The sequence below is a fragment of the Protopterus annectens genome, chromosome 2.part2, assembly GCF_019279795.1.
Source record: "Protopterus annectens isolate FY-2018-M chromosome 2.part2, PAN1.0, whole genome shotgun sequence".
NCBI classification, from domain to species: domain Eukaryota; kingdom Metazoa; phylum Chordata; order Ceratodontiformes; family Protopteridae; genus Protopterus; species Protopterus annectens.
Genome location: NC_056730.1, coordinates 532,463,289 through 532,481,237, shown reverse-complemented (window position 1 = coordinate 532,481,237; position 17,949 = coordinate 532,463,289). Strand labels below are relative to the sequence as shown.

At 43.0% G+C, this 17,949-nt stretch overlaps 1 protein-coding gene across 1 annotated transcript in view; it reads left to right on the top strand.

The window, feature by feature from the left end:
* The window catches only part of SH3BP5 (SH3 domain binding protein 5), a 1,951,634-nt gene that overhangs the window by 523,082 nt on the left and 1,410,603 nt on the right, over positions 1 to 17,949 (top strand). The gene's annotated exons all lie outside the window — the stretch shown is intronic.

Here is a 17,949-nt window from a genome sequence, read left to right as displayed (position 1 = left end):
ACTATAAATTGGATGTGGCATCTAAAGGGCGAGCATCATTTGGTTCCACGGTACTCAGGAGTGTTTTCCAGTGAGCCACCCAGGATTCAGGTGCAGATAGGATCACATAACATCTTTTAGTTATGTACTCACCATAACTTTAGATGTTTGGGATCCATCTTTGAGTTCTACTGTTTTATCTTGTATCATCTGTCGATGTTATATAAGCAGGACAAACTAGATCTGGGGGATTGGGTGGTGCATCCTGGGATATAGTAAGCTCAGCCAATAAGAGACTTCAACCCATCAGTCAGAATGTAGGCGAGATGGATCCCAAACATCTAAAGTTATGGTGAGTACATAACTAAAAGTTTAGAATCCTTCCTGTGTTTAAAGATATCTGAATCTTAACATCATATATCCAGACACAGATATATCTGCCCATAGAGCTTCTGGTTTATTACTGAAATATAATTTAGATTGTTATCTTGTATTCTGTAATTTAAAAACTGGACTAGCAAGTCTGACACTGCCATCTGTTTAATATGAGGTCCCCATACCACTTAATAGAATTTCTTATTAGAAGGAGTGCTGGTAGCTGTGCAAGTTTGGGTAGAAAGTTTTAATTTCCAGTACCTTATTAATCAGAGCTAATAATTGCTTAGCTAACATGGTATTATTTCAGAATTCAGTTCTAGAACAAATTCACTTTCCCTTAACTTAGCTGGCAGATTCTAAGAAGGATGAGGTACATTAACACGTCATTAACACCTATGTGGTGTTGAATGTGGCACCTCTTACAGCCCGCACACATCCTTGCATTGTAGATCATTTTATGAAAATCAACTTAAAAAAAGCATAAGGTAATCAAGGATGTTCTACTACGGGACATCTAGATTAACAATCTTAATGTCATTTTATTAATAAATCCTTGCCCCTTCTAATCCTGTTGGTTATATTGTGGTAAGTCACTTAGTTAAAAAGTCAGACCGAAGAAAGGTCTGGATGCCATAAGGAGCAATAGGTATTAAGTGAAAGTAAACAAAAAAGGTGTCATAGACTTGAATGCTGAAGTACTACCTCCAGGTTATAATGTTATTAGGCTCGATATAACAAATAAAAAGCAGGTGGAATAACTATAATCTTTTCAGATGTACTCATAGTAACTCCCTATATAGACACAGTCCCAAAATTTGGAAAAGCAGAAATTCTAATCTAATTCCTAAGACTTAGAACCAAGAACATATGGATTGCTGTGCTATATATCTCCCAAGGACAGAACATTCCAATACATCAAAACCTAATGTCGTGGATAGCAGATACAATCACAAATGAAATTATCCTCCTGGGTGATGTAAACATTGACTGTCATTCTTAGGTTCATAGGTTCATAGATTAGTACTAGGCTAACTGCCTGTGTGAGCCACTTTAAGCCTAGCCAATTACCCCATGTGAGAATCAAACCTTGCACCTTGTGTGTATAAGGTAAACACATTGACCATTATGCCAGCCTCCCACTTTATCTTCATATTTAGCAATCAACAGCATGAACCTCTTTGGATTCACTCAGCTTATTAATACACCAACATGATATGGCAAAAATAGCTCCCAACAGTTTATCCTGGACTGGATTCTAGTCGCCAAACTATCTAACTTTACCTCCTCGTGTACCCTCCCAGATACACTAAATAATCACTTACCGGCTTATACCCACAGGAATATTACACAACTAATAAAGGAACATAAGCTCAAAACTATCTGGAATCTGTCCAGCTTCTCCAAAGAGTCTTTCATTAAAGCTCTGAAAGTGGTTAACTGGTGCATCCTAAAAAGACTTCCCTTAAATGATGCAGTTGAATAATTAAATGCAGCATTTCTAAATATTCTTAACACCTTAGCCCCACAGAGTACAAAAAGAAGTAAAAATAGCCATACACCATGGCTCACCAACCAATGCAAACTCCTTATAAAGCATGGCTTAACTGGGAAAAGAATAAAAAATGACAAAAATCTACAGGTATTCAGAGAGCTATGAAACCAAATCAAGAAACAAGTTAATAGAGATAAAAGAATCTTATTATACTTGCCTAAAAGAGAGCCACAAAAACAACCTTAAAAAATTCTGGTCTTCCATATCCTCTCTCACAAACCCAGGTACAAAAAGGACCCCAGCCCATACCCATTCCCCCTCGTCAAATAGCTGCCTGTTTCAATACATACTTCATAGAATACATAGCCAACTTAACCTCAAACTCATCTAACACACTCTCTTCCATGCAGCTAAAGTCCCCTACCTTAGACCCTAGCACAGATCTCATTCACAAAACTCACCTAACTCCAACCTCTCCAATACACAGTCAGACAACTCCACCCACTTTACCTATAAACCAGTTTCTATCACTTTCATAAAAAAACTTTTTACATAAACTAAAACGTTGCTTCTCCTCAGCCGACAGCCTTCCCCCAGAATACCTAAGTTTAGCTACAGATGCAGTAGCATACCTAATCAGCATTCTTACTAATAGATCAATTACAGAATCCTGTGTCCTCAACTTATGGAAAATGGCACATATTATCTCTTTACATAAAGGAGGTAATTCCATTTATATTACAGATTTCCGTCCCATAGTCATCTTGTCTTCCATCTCTAAAATCCTCAAAAGATATGTAAATCAACATTTTCTCCACTGACACTTATAAAATAAGCTAATCATTAATACGCAACATGGATTTTGGCCAGACCACAGCACCTCCACTACATTACTGTCATTTACAGATACTGTTCACAACTCTAATAAACTTGTATCTACAGTATTTCTGGATCTATCAAAACCTTTTGACACGGTCTCGCACACTAAACTCCTCAATCAACTTTTCACCCAGGGTCTATCCTCTCCACTTATTCAGTGGCTCTCCAGCTACCTTGTCAAAAGGCAACAAGCTGTAAAATGGCAAGGGCTCATCTCTGCATACCTTTCCAAGTCCACAGGAGTCCCACAAGGGTCCATCCCTGGCCCTCTACTATTCAATATTTTTACCAGTAACCTACATTCCTCTTTTTGTGAAGGCACCCTGATTCAATATGCAGATGACTCTACCATCATCTGCTCATCAAACACCTTAACTTACCTGTAAGTAATTACTCAACAAGCTGTTATCTCCATTGAAACCTGGCTAACGAAAGCCCAACTCCTGCTGAACCGCCCCCCCAGTGAAGCATCTTTCAAAATCTTTTTGGCAAAGGCACTGAAATTTAATTAGTTCACCATACCCAACTAGTAGGAGTCATAATAGATGATATTCTTAAATTTGACCTCCACATCCAAAGTAATATCAAGAAAACCCATCAAAAACTGGGTATACTATACAGAAACAAATATTTTCTGAGCAAACCCACAAACATTACTCTAGCCAAAACCTACTTTCTGCCCTCCCTACTCTATAGATTCCCAGTTCTAACCAATTTACAATCATCCATAAAAAACAAACTTGAAAGCTGCTACAACAAGATTGCCAAGTTTGTTAATAATTCATTCTCCTTTACCCATCACTGTAAAACTCTGCATTACTTTAGATGACTGGAACTCCCCCTCCACCTCTCCTACATTCAACTTACAACAATACATAAAATCATACACAGACCATTAGCCTACCCATCTCTTACACCTTTAATCAACTTGTATTTTCCTAAAAGAACTCTCAGTATGAAGACAACAACTTCTCACTATAAATAAATCAAATAGATGTCTTGAACCAAGCCTATACTCATACTCAGTAGCAAAAAAAATGGAACTCCCTACCCCTAACCACCAGAACTATTTCTAATATACCTGCCTTGAAATGCTCCCTAAAAGAATACTTTACAAAATCATGGACCTGCTCCTGCGCCAATCCTGGCTGAACTTACTCATTATACATAACTCAACCCACCCGTCAACCTAAGTCACACCTCACAACCCTCTCCAACCTCCTACCCACTCCTTTCTTTTGTTTTTTTTTTCCTACAACCTTACCATATCCACTTTCTGTTGTAGACATTTCCTGTTCCTCTTTCTCTTTCCTCCCTACGCACAAAAGCTACCGGAAGACACCCTACGCTGCACTGTTCTTATAATCTCCTTTTCTCTCCATCTTTACTCCCTTCTATAACCATAATATAAACACCCTCTCTCATAGTAAGACATCACTCAATTTCCTCTCACTGTCTCTAATCATGTAGTCTCTAAAGTCTCTTTCAAATATCTTATTAGAATTGTCTCAGGTCTCATTTATCATATAGGTTATCACATATTAATCTGCGTAATAAATAATATAACGAGTTTTTCATCAAATATTTTCTCCAACGCATGTTGTTTTTCAGTGCACTCTACTGTGAAATATGTTCTGTGTTTTTCCCATTTCAGTGTTTTTTCACTCCTGTGTTTTGTAGTGTTACATAACACTTTGTGATTTAAAATATCTGTAATACATTTTTGATAGATTGTGACTGTAGAGCTTTTCTTCCCGGGCCTCCACTGAAAATGGGCACTTTTTGGCCCATTTGGAATTTCCCGGTAAACAAATGTCAAATAAATAAATAAATTCATTTGAACACACTGGAAATCTATAAAACCTTAGAAAGAAAGGCTACATTTTTTTCATTTGAGTGAATATATTTCTTGAAACTTCTTTATGTGTATCATTGGACCTCATTTTCATACCAATTCTGAAGTTATTTTAGTGGTTCTTGAATTGTCTAGATCATACTTATACCAGTAAGCTTTTAGATGTAAGCTTTCTATGAATGTGATCAGCATTCCCACATTACCAAATTAACAAGTTTTTATTTTTGTTGGGAGAATCTCATGCTACATACTCAGATAGGACTACAATGCTTACATTTGGTAATTCATGAGCTATTACAAGTTGAACAACTGAATAACCTTAATAAAATGCTACTTCATGTGTTTTATTGCTATATTCTGTATATTACAGTGTACTCAACTCTCCATTGCAAATATGAAAGCTGCAATATTGAGAAAAATAAAATTGCATTTAATCTCATAGAAAGTGAATTCTGAAACTTCACTGTAACAATTTAAAACATCTAGAGAGGGCCTTTGCCCCTTTCTTTTCCTGTTGATATGGGACTGTCCCCTCCAACTCTTGCTGAATACATACAATAAATATGAGGTTATACAAGGTTAATGTACCTCAGACTAGTATGAATGCTTTGAGGTATAGCAACATAAGATAGTATAGATTTCCCATTCATTTTTACAGACTTCTAATTGACTCAGTTGTGGTTACAGTCCTTGATATTACAACTTGCAATGAAGCATCCACAAAGGCTTACTTTTTATGAGTGGCATATTTATGGGTACTTCTCTACCATTTATTTGTGATATTATTAGGACTTAAACAGTTTTTCATTTGCAGTGTTTTCTATACCACACATGTCTGACTACTCTGGCATTTTTTTATTACTGGCCTACCATTTCCCACCAAGAATCTGTTACTGCTTTGGAATACTGACGCTTCGTAAAGAAGGCATGCTTGTTGAAAGTCTAACTAACATAACTGAGATCCTTGCAACAGTGAGAATTTAAATAGAAGATGAGAATGATATACTAATTCTGAAATTGTGTTATCTTAGAGGACCATAATTGTGATCCTTGGAATAATGGAAAGCAAGCATGAATTTGGAAAATATATGCTAAGTCTGATGTTGCAGTATCTCAGAGCATTTTTCATTCTCTGAGGCACAGCAGTCTAGAAGTTAGTATACATAGTCAGCAGGGGTGTTTGGGGAGTAACAGGTAGATCCAGTGTTGTCTGTTTTTATTCAATTCAACATATGGAACATCAGATTTAGCCTTATCCAACCTCGGCACCGACTCTGAAGCTTCCATGGTTCCAGAGCTCTGACTCCTCCTCTACCCATAATTCCCTGAACTCCATCCTAATACCTCAGATTTCAGCTGCCTGAGGACTTCAGACATGTTTTGAGGGCTCTCATATCCTTTGAAAATTATTTGTTGTAGTTTTTGCATTTAATAACTTAGTATAGTTTAACTACTTTTCTTACAGGAATCCTCCTCTATCGAGAAACTTTTTTCTCCCACTTGTTTTGAAATTCAAATAGCAGTTTTTATTCCTGTGTGCTGTTAAGTAGAATTTTCTAGTATAGGTAGTTAATATTAGTAGTTAATATAAGTAGATATAGAAATTTCCTGGCAAGTTTAATAATAGTGTTTTTTTTATATATACTTTTGTGTGTGTGTCTATAAATATATATATATATATATATATATATATATATATATATATATATATATATACATATATATATATATATATATATATATATATATATATGTGCGTGTGTGTGTGTGTGTGTGTGTGTGTGTGTGTGTGTGTGTGTGTGTGTGTGTGTGTGTGTGCAAGATAGAAGCTTAGGAGAGATATGTTAGCCATTATTTGTAATTTGAATACTGTTTTGTTGACAATGGCTGAGTTGCAAGTTTTTATAAAAAAATACTGTGAGTGCAGCCATAAGCTTCCCCCTCAAGATCCGCATACTTTACATGTGTATTGACTGGGCACTGACCATTTGCATACAGACAGCCAGTCTTGTGCTTCTTTTAGTGCAAGGCTTGACTCAATAAGTTGCTGGTGGCAGGGTCTTTGCTGCCTGGGCCTTCCTGTTCTACTTCCACTGACAAGAAACAGGACAGGGCTAGCTCTTCTGGAAAGGCTGTAGAAAAGGACAAAGACAAGATAAAAGAAAAACAGAAAAGCAGATAAAAAGAGAAAGAAAAGAAGAAAAAGAAAATGACAAATCTCCTTCTTCCATTAAACACTCCTCGGATCCAACAGTACCTGTCGGACCCCCACCTAAAGTTGCCCAGAGGTTGGAATCGACAGCATCTTGGTCATGTCCATCCTCTCCTTAGCCCTGCTTTTCACCAGAACTGGTGAGTCCAAGATTGCATTTTCCAGTCCTGCAAGAAAGGAGATATTTCAGGCCTTCATCCATGGCCTCTTGTGCTTATCATCTCGGAGCTTAACAGACATGAAGAGAAAGTTCCTGAGAACGCAGGTTCAGCTTGGGGTTCTGTTGTTACTGCCCCCTGGGAATATGCTGACAGTTGGCCACTCTACCCCTACACTTGTTTGCCTATTGTAGTCCACTCTTTGGTTTTGATAACTTTGGATTTATCTAATCTGAAGCATCTCGATCCAACAGTAGTACAACAGCTTCCCTATCCCTCTCGACTCTGGTACCTTTGGATCAAGTAGGGACTCAGAGAGACATAGAATTGGTACTGGGTTCTGAGGGGTTGGATCAACCCAGAGACTCTTGGAGGTATCTTTTCCCATTGGCGCTTCGGCACTAGACAGCTGGGGTCGAAGGTCCGCTTTGAGCCCAGGACTTGTCTGGATTGAGGTTTTCTTTCCTCTTCTAATCCTGGCAGATCATCAGTTTCAGCAGTAGCTTCAGCTTTTGAGGTTTTTGAAAGTGTTTTGGGCTTACCCAAAGAGAAGGCACTTTCTCTAGGTTTGGTTCCAGCCAAGCCCAAAATAGACCCTGTGATGTCATCTTGCCAGACAGGACAGCTGGGATCTCAGGCTTCTGAAACTACTTGCTATGTCATTTCCCAGTCTGATTCTGAACCATTTGTCCTGTCAACAAAATCAGTTCATACGAAACATATGTGCAAGCAAAAGCACATAGTCTTTCATGGAGGCTACAGACTTGGATGAAGGCAAGGATTCACCCAGGTCCCCTTTTAGTGAAATCCTTGAACTACTGAAACAGAGAGGGAGATGGTCCAACAAAGATCCCTCACCAAATGAATATGTATTTTTGGAAGCCTTCGGTTCTGGATCAACATCGTCCTGGGTGATAGCACCCATTGACCCACTTATTTACCTCATGGCACAACGAGCTTGGAAGGACTCAGTTGTGGTGGAGCTGATACCCAAGAAACTAGATAGGATTTTATTAGCTCCAAAGGATAGGAAACATTGGAGCAAACTTCAACCAGCAAATGCAATGGTTGCAGCAGCAGTGGCCACCAAAAAGGAATTATCTGAAGAGAGTTCTGCTGTCCATCCCCCTAACAGGGAGCCTGTGGCCTTGGACAGGTTTGGGAAATGGACCTGCTCATCAGCAACCTTTGCACTCAAGTCACTGAATTATTTAGCTCATGTCATCAGATTTCAGTGGGACTTGACTAAGGAAATTTCCAAATCTGTTTCTGGAGTTTTGCCTGCAGATGTCCAAAAGACTGCAAGCTTTCTACCATGCAGTCAACTTCTAACATAGCTATGCATCTCATTTCTAATGCAGCTGATGGCTCAGCCAGAGTGACAGTCACAGGGCTTACTGTAAGGCAGCATGCCTGAATACATCTTTGTGATTTCACAGAAGGCTTCAGGGTGTCTTTCATCAATACCCTGTATGACGGCTCTACACTTTTTGGGCTTAGAGTTAAAGATACATTGACCAGAAGCCATCAGGATGGTAAGACTTTCTCTGCAGTGGGAAACCGTTTTACCAACCCTCAAAGATCCTAATCCAGGAATCAGAGGGCTGAAGAAAAAATGTTATTCAGTAAATCATAGAATTCTTACCAGGATTTTCCTGGTGAAAGACCTTCACATGGCAGAAGTAGGGAAATTCCAATGGACGTTACCTTAGAGGCAGAGGTGGAAAACATAACCAGAGCTGCCATGGTCCTTTTACCGAGAGGCCCTGTCAACGTCCCTAAAGGGTTGTGTGACTGCTGTGGTCTGAAGGCAGTTTGGAGGTGCTTATCTCTGTACCCTGAAGCCTGACAAAACAACAAAAGATGCACGGGTGATAAAGATAATTTCCAGAAGCTATTCCATTCTCTTTTCTCTTCCACTCATAAAGAAGAAAGTTTTTCCCAACATCCCACCTAATCAGTGGGAACCAGCAGCAACAGAAATTTCCAAATTGCTAGAAAAAAAAAGAGAGTCATCCAACTAGTTTACACAGACCAGTTAGGATCTACTCATGGTGCTTTTTAGTGCCAAAGAAAACAGGGGACTTCAGACCAATTTTGGATCTTGTCATCTCAACCACTTAGTAAAGCAGACAAAATTCTGGATGGCAAAATTCAGTCCATATTGTCTCTTCTGAGGAAGGACGACTGGATGTGTCCTCTAGATCTCTAGGATGCTTACTATCATGAGAAAATAGAGAAGCACTCTAGGAGATTCCTCTGTTTCCAGATGGGAGCCAGTCACCATCTGTTCAGAGCCCTGCCCTTCAGTCTCACCACAACCTCCAGTGTGTTCACCAAGATAATGACAGTGGTAATGGTGCACTTGTGCCTGCTAAGGATGCAAGTCTTTCCCAACCTCGATGATGGCTCCTGACTGCTACATCCAAGCATCTGCTGTTACATCATTTGGACCTTCTGCTACAATGTTTATCGGCTCTAGGTGTAACTGTAAATTTCCCCAAGTGTCAGTTACAGCCATCTCAACAGATAGAATTTGTCAGATCCAACCTCAACACAACTCTGCAAATTGTCAGTCTCCCCCTACACAGAGTCTTATCTTTGTGTCTAATGGCCACATAGTTGATACATCATCCCTCCACTCCAGCACAATTAGTCTTGCATTTATTAGGTCGCATGGTTTCCTCAATTCTAATGATTCTGATGGCTTGTTACAACATGAGAATAATTCAGTGGACACTAGCAGTCCAGTGGTCTCAGAAATTTCACCCACTTTATGCAAAGGTTTGACTCACAAGGGTTTGCAGGCAATGCATCACTTGTGGATAACCTCCCCTTCAGTAACAGAGTGATGGTCCTTTCACACAGAACAGTGGGTAACAGTAGTGATCACAGAAGTTTCCCTTCTTGGGGAGGGGCATTTCAAACAGAGAATGATCCAAGGCACATGGTCAAATTCAGAGGCCAGTCTTCACGTCAATGTCTTGGAGCTGAGGGTGGTGCTGAGGGTGGTCATCCTAGATTTGCAGACACTTCAGGATGTCCTCCCCAAGGACGTGATTTCCTTACAGACATAAAACTTTTCTGTTGTTTGGTACATCAACAAACAGGGAGAAACCCATTCTAACCCCTTGTGTCGAGAGGCCATGAGGGGTTAGCAGTGACCATGTCTTCACATAATTTTCTGATAATAACCACATCCCTGGGTCTTCCATTGTTCTGAAGGACAAATTGAGCAGGACTGTTCTAATTCCACAAAGTGGTCCTTCTATCCAGTGGTGGCAACTTTAATTTTTCACCACTGGGGCCAACCTTGCTGCAGCCTCTTCACTTCCTACCTCAACAACAAATACAGCTACTGAGGTAACTGGGAACATATTTTCTGTGAATGTAATGAGTTGGCGGACTTTAAAGATTCCCCGCAGTCTGCACTGTTGGAGATGCTGTCGGGTGAGAAAATTGGAGTAACTAGGGGAATTATTTTTTTGAGCTGTGATACAGAATTGGAATTGCAAGGCCTTGCTGAGTCTAATTATGCCTGCCAAAAAAGCAATTACTAGAAAATGGAAATCAAAGTCTAAACCAACATTATTAGAAGTAACAAAGATAGTAACAGTGATAGAACAACTGGAACTGAGATCTTTGGAAAAGATTAAGAGCAAATTACATAGGAAACATGGGAAATATGGGATCGGTACATGCAGAGGAGGAAAAAGGTTTAAAAGAAGGCAAGATTTGAATGATCTATGTAATGGTTGACTGCCAGTGACTGGATATATTAAAAGTGATGTACAATGTTTGTAGCTGTAGTTGTGTTGACATGGTTTGTAAAGTGTAATGACTGCAACTGAAGATTGTGCCGCTATGGTTTATTTAAGCAATAACACACGCCTGGGTGTGGGTAATCCTGGATTTAACTCCCAACAGCAGGACCTGCGCGTATGGCAAGTACATGGCTCCAAAACCAAAACTAAAGAAACAAAACACATGAGCCAGCACAAGTTTTGTAAATGTAAATAGCTATTTTTAATGTTAAAAAACTTGGGGCAAAAATTACCCCCACATAAATCATAATCATGAAGAGAATGTGGAGCAACACAGCTTGTGTATGGTCATGTCTTCTGCTTCATACTTAACTGTCTAAGCCTGTATAAAAGATCTGTGATGGTTTCTCATGAGGAAAGACCTGCACTTTTAAAAACTGTAGCTAGGAAATAGGACAGAGTAGGTAGTTAAATCCAGATATTATGATTTCCTTTTACTATGATGTGACAGAAAAGACATGGTGCATTGCAGTTGCATTAGCGGTTTCGCATTCACTGGTAGTTGGAAGTGTTAGTTTATTTTGTACCACTTCCTGTTAAGCTGTCATGTTTGTATTGTACAGCTGTTTATAGGGGTAATGCACTGATTACAACAGACAATTTGCAGACACAGCCTGGGTGAAGACATTCACAAAAAAAATAAAACAAATTCAGAAACAGAAAGTAATCAGAGAAGGTTGACAATCCCACAGACAGTTGAAATAATATGTAAATATTATTAATGTAATAAAAATAAATGTGAAGTAATTTTAGTAGTAAATGTGAGAAGTACACAGCAGCTGAGAACAGACAGTCAAAGTAGAAGTGATGCAGGTAAGGAGGGAGTTAAGTTATGTCTAATGGAAAACCACTTGCAGTCAGACTTTTGAGTGGTGCTCTGAACATGACAAAAGAGAAGACTACTTGTTTTAGGTGTGTGTGTGTGTGTGTGTGTGTGTGTGTGTGTGTGTGTGTGCACGTGCATGTGGATTGCTAGAGTTTTGGTGAAGAATGGTGAAGGAATGGTTAGTATAGTGCAGTTTAAATTGGGGTGTCTGGACTGAGGGAGTTAATTGTGAGTGGTTCTGGAGGTTGTAAAGGGTGGTTTTATTATGTTTTGCAGCAAGAGGTGGGAAAGCACCTTGATGAAGTAATCTGAAGAGAAGAGCCTCCTAAGAGTATCTGACCTCTGTAGGAGAATGGTAGCCAATTGGCTTTGGAGAGAGTGATGATGTTATGTGATCCTATCTCGCCTACATTCTGTACTGATGGTTCGGAGCCGATCCTCGGCTCCGACTCGGCACGCTATACTATAGAGCGAAGTCTCTAATTGGCTGAGCTATTCTATATCCCAGGATGCACCACCACCAATTCCCCAGATCTCATTTGCCGCTTACAAGCAAAGACGTGGTCTCGAGCTTGGCTGACCTAAGTGCTTTCTTTCTAAGAATTTTCTGTTAGGAATTTTCTTAAATTTAACCAAAAGCTGTTTTAATGGCTATCGCTGTGTTTGATTGTGTTTTTCTGACTTTTTTGTGGTAAATTTGTCTTTCAGGGTAAGGTTTCCATTTAAGTTAGAGGGGCCTTCCCCTGGCGCGTGAGTGAGCCTTTTTGTGTGAGTTTGAGGTGGTCAAGTACCCATTTTTAGTTAGAGGGTTCTTGGCCCTCCTGTTGTGTGAATTATTTGTTGACTTGTCGAGACCTTCCAGTATTATTTCATTCTCTGTTTAACCGTAAAGTAAAATTTTTCAATTGTTCTGGGTTAGATACATTTTTTTCCTGTGTTTTCTAACTGTTGGCAATTATGTCTAAAGAGCACAGACCCTCAGGGTTTAAAAAATGTACAAGATGCAGCTACAAGATGTCCATAATGGACGATCACTCCCTATGCGTGTACTGTTTAGGTCCCAAACACCTTCAGGAGTCTTGTAGTGTGTGTCACGCTTTTTCCTCTCGAGTCCTCCAAGAGAGGAAAAACAAATTGATACTAAAAGGACTTATCAAACCTACTTTTGAAGAGGCCTTATCTTCCTCTTCTTCTCCCTCAAAGAAAAAGAAATCATCGGCTCCGACCAGTCCGTCGAAACCGACCACCAAGAAATCTCGGCAGGCTTCTCCATCGGCTCCACGGACTTCAGAGCCAAGGGCGGAACGGTCTGCCTCGATGCCTCCAGCCTCGACTCCTCTGGCTTCGGAGACGATGGCTGGAGCTTCGAGAGGCGGGTCACCTTTATCGGCTCTGCTGATTTCGGAGCCGATGAGAGTTGCCCGCTCAGACTCTTCCCCTTCGGCGCTGAAGTCCTCTTCGGCACCGAGGGAAATTACAATGGAGTCTCCTTCGGCACCGATTTTGATAGAGACAATTCGGAGCCGGTCCCCCAGTCCTTCGGAGCCGGTGGAGAAGTCTACTCGGACCCGTTCGATCTCCTCCCGGTCTTCCAAGATGTCGGATTCGGACATTGACAGGGTGCTCCAAAGACTGTTTCAGTCTCCAGTCTTCAAAAAGTTAGTTTCGGCTCCAGCCCAGTCGGCTTCGGAGCCGATGGTCCACCCTTTAGCCTTGGTTCCTCCTCCAACAGCCTCGGCACCATTGGAGTCGGTGCTGGTGGAGCCGATGGAGGTGTCCGGGTCGGCTCCGACCCTTACTCCTACTCCGGCCTTCGGGTCGCAGTTCGGTACACGGACCTCTTCAGTCGGCCCTGGGGGTGACGCTTCGGGACCGATGTTTTCGGTTCCGAGCCTCTCTCGGTGCGTCGCTGCAGGAGTGCCATCTGCTGTTATGGCTTTGGGGGTCGGACCTTCCCAGGATTCTGGGGGTCCGGCCTTTAGAGCCATGAGGAGTGCTTTGGCCAAATCTTCTTTGGCTACCTCCACCGTCTCCCCGGCACCTTCCCTAGGCACGGAGACTGGGTCCTTTGTAGTCCCCCTGTCTCAAGACAGCGGAGCCCTGGGGCCTGAGGTCACCCCCATTGGGGGTCCCCCTCTTCCTGGAGGTCCCTCTGAAGAGTCTTCGGAGGAACCCCCAAGAAAAAACAGTGCAAGAGGAAGCACATCGACTCCCCTGACGAGTCTATCACCTCCGACACCGATCTTGATGATGCGGAAGGGTCCCCCAAGTTGTCCTCGGATGATGTCTCCTTTGCGGACATCCTGGAAGTCCTCAAACAACGAGGCAGCTGGCAGACCAAACCCCCTTCCTCTGACGAGTCGGTGTTCCTCAAGGCCTTCGGGGCTCAGCCCTCCACCTTCTGGGTGTCTCCGCCCTTCAATGAGCTCCTGGATTTGATCTCTCGAAGGGCGTGGGAACATCCAGATTCTGTGGAACTGGTGCCTGCTCGCCCTAACAAATTTTTGTCAGCGCCCCCGGAAAAGGAATTTCTCACCAAGGGTGTGGCTGTAGATGCTATGGTGGTGGCATCTGCTACCCAGCAAGATGTGGCAGAGGCTTCGACGTCCGTCCATCCTCCTAATAAGGAGTCTAGGAGCATGGACCGGTACGGGAAGCGCACCCTTACTTCAGCAGCCTTTACATTAAGGTCTCTGAATTACCTCATGCACTTCACTAGACTTCAGAGGGACCTGATCAAGGAACTCTCAGATACCCTCTCTGGTAACCTACCTGAGCAGTTGGCCCAGACGGTTAGCTCTCAGTTGGCTACCCTATCGTCGATATCGAACTCGTCCATGAGGCTCATTTCGTATGCAGCCGAGGGGGCGAGTAGAGCGGCGGGTATGGGTGTTGCTCTATGGAGACAAGCCTGGCTCCGCCTGTGTCATTTTGTGGAGGCCTTCAAGTCTTCCTTTGCCGACGCTCCCTTTGATGGGTCCTCTTTGTTTGGACCCAAGGTAAAGGACACCTTGACCCGCTGTGAACAAGAGGGTAAGACTTTGACTGCCGTAGGGGCACGGTTTTCCTCTCCCTTTCGGCCTTATCCCAAGGCTAAAAGAGGAGGGAAAATGTGGTTCCGTAAATCTCAGAAGAATTACCCCTCACAGCAGGATGATCCCCCTTCTAGAGGCAGAGGAGGGGGAAATTTTTCAGGAAGACGCCGTCCCAGAGGCGGCAGAGGCTCCCGCAACATTGGAGACCGCGAGTCCTTTCGTGGCTCTTCAACCTCTCAGCATCCCTGAAGGATTGCCCGACTGCACAGCTCCAGAGCCAGTCGGGGGTCATTTTTCAAGGCACCTAAAGGCCTGGGAGAGTATCACTCAGGACCGATGGGTGCTCCGAATCATCGCCGGAGGTTACGTCATCCCCTTTTCACACACCCCCCCCTCCATCCAGGAAAATCCCGGACCTGCCACCCAGTCAACGGGATATTGCAGCCATCGAAATTTCAAAGCTGCTTCAAAAAGGAGTCATCCAACCGGTCCCCGTAGACCAGACCGGATTAGGGACTTACTCAAAATTCTTTTTGGTGCCAAAAAAGACCGGGGACTTGAGGCTCATTTTGTATCTCAGCAACCTGAATCGATCAGTCAAGAAGTCCAAGTTCCGGATGGTCACCTTACAATCCATTCTCCCGCTACTGGAGAAAGGTGTTTGGATGTGCTCCATATATCTCAAGGACGCCTATTATCACATTCTGGTAGATCAGGCGTCCAGGAGACATCTGCTCTTCAGCCTGGGAGACAGTCATTTCCAGTTCTGCGCACTGCCCTTTGGTCTCACCACAGCCCCCAGGGTGTTCACCAAATGTTTGGCGGTGGTGACTGCTCACCTGAGGAGTCTAGGATTCCAGGTGTTTCCGTATCTAGACAACTGGCTCCTAACTGCCACCTCCAGGCATCTACTATTACAGAACCTAGCAGCCACTATATCTCTAGGAACCTCCCTAGGAATCACCTTCAATTGGGCAAAGTCTGTGTTGCTGCCATCTCAGCATATACGGTTTATCGGGGTAGAGATAGACTCAAGGCAAATGCGGGTCTATCTTTCTACAGAGAGAATAGAAACATTACAATCTCAAGTCCGAGCATTGCTCCTCAAACGCCGAGCCCCAGCAAGGATGGTCCTACAACTGTTGGGTTCCATGTTGGCTACCGTTCTCCTGGTCCCCTTAGCAAGATTACACATGAGGATTCTCCAGTGGCTCCTGTCGGTCCAGTGGTTGTATCAGGAACTTCCTCTCAGTCACCAAATTATAATCATGGAGACGTGCAAACAGGACCTCCGTTGGTGGCTTACCTCCTCCAACCTGGATCAGGGGTGACCCTTCGTTCCTCCTCCTCCAGTGGCCACTTTGACTACGGACGCCTCCCAGACGGGGTGGGGGGGACATTACCTGGGCAGGTCAGTTCAAGGCAAGTGGCACCCCGACGAGAGTTCCCTACACATCAACATACTGGAAATGAGGGCAGTGCTTCTATCGCTTCACGCACTACACAGCTACCTCCCCCAAGGTATGATTGCCATTCAGTCCGACAACATGTCAGTAGTCTGGTATCTGAACAAGCAGGGAGGGACCAGGTTCTACCCTCTTTGCAGAGAGGCCATGAAAGTATGGAATTGGGCTGTTGCAACCAACCATTTCTTGGTAGCAACACACATTCCGGGGAGATCCAATGTGATAGCCAACAGACTGAGCAGAACCATTCTCTCCCCGCACGAGTGGTCTCTGAATGACAGAGTAGCATCTCAGATCTTCAGAAGATGGGGAACTCCTTGTTGCGACCTCTTTGCAACTCCCCTCAACACGAAATGTCTACAGTTCTTTTCTCTTACCCCGGTTCCGGGGGGGTTTCCCAAGGACGCCCTAGTCCAAGCTTGGCCCACCGGCTTACTGTACCCCTTTCCACCAGTTCCCCTTCTCCCCAGGGTGATCCAGAAGGCGATTCACTTGCAGTGCAAGATGATTTTAGTTGCCCCATACTGGCCTTGTCAAGTCTGGCTGCCATTTCTTCGGAAATATGCACTGGACGGTCCATGGTTCCTGGACCAGGTTCCAGATCTCTTGATCCACCAGTCGGGACAGCTTCACCAGTCCCTTCACTCACTGAAGTTAACAGCTTGGCTCCTCCACTTCCGACTATAGTCAGGAACCAGGTTTTGGACTCAGAAGTTATACATATCTTGTCCTCGGCCCACAAGAATTCGACTAAGAAGATGTATAATAGTAAATGGAAGAGATTCACCATTTGGGCCCAACTCCGGGGATTAGATCCCATTACTGCCCCGGTGACGGACGTTTTGAAATTCTTAGCTTCGCTATTCAATCAAGGTTCTTCGGTCTCTACCATTAAGGTTCAATTAGCAGCTATTTCTAATTTTCATGAAAGTATAGACCCACCTTTGATGAGCAATAAGTTGTGTAAAGCCTTCATGAAAGGTGCTGGGCTGCTACGTCCTCCAGTTTCTCATCCTGCTCCACCATGGGATCTCAATTTCGTATTAGGTGCCTTGACCTCTTCCCCCTTCGAACCGGCAGCAACTTCTGACTTGAAATTTCTTTCCTGGAAGACTGCTTTTTTGGTGGCAATTACATCAGCCAGAAGAGTTTCGGAACTTCAAGCCCTATGTGTCAAACCGCCGTACCTGTTTTTTCACAAGGATAGAGTATCCCTTAGGCCTAATCCAGCTTTTGTTCCCAAAGTTTGTTCTAGTTTCTGTCTTCAACAGTCTTTGGAACTTCCAGTTTTCTTCCCCAATTACTCAGACAGAGCAGAATATATCTTCCATTCATTGGATGTCCACAGACAATTGTGTTTCTACTTAGATAGGACGCACCAAACACGGAAAACAGATCAGTTGTTTGTGTCCTTTTCAGACAATAAATTGGGCAAAGCCATCACGAAGGTCACTATTGCCAAGTGGATCAGAGACTGTATCAGTCATATTTATTTTCTTTCTAATAGAGAGCTTACAACCACTGTGAAAGCTCATTCTACAAGAGCTATGGCTACTTCAACAGCATTTCATTCTAAGCTTGCCATTAGTGACATTTGTGCTGCGGCTACCTGATCCTCTCCTCACACCTTAATTTCTCATTACAAATTGGATGTGGCATCTCGGGGGCGAGCTTCCTTCGGTTCCACAGTTCTCAGGAGTGTTTTCCAGTGAGCCACCCAGGAATCAGGTGCTAGGGACGCTGTCCCATCAGTACAGAATGTAGGTGAGATAGGATCACATAACATCTTTTAGTTATGTACTTACCATAACTTTAGATGTTTGGGATCTATCTCGCCTACATTCC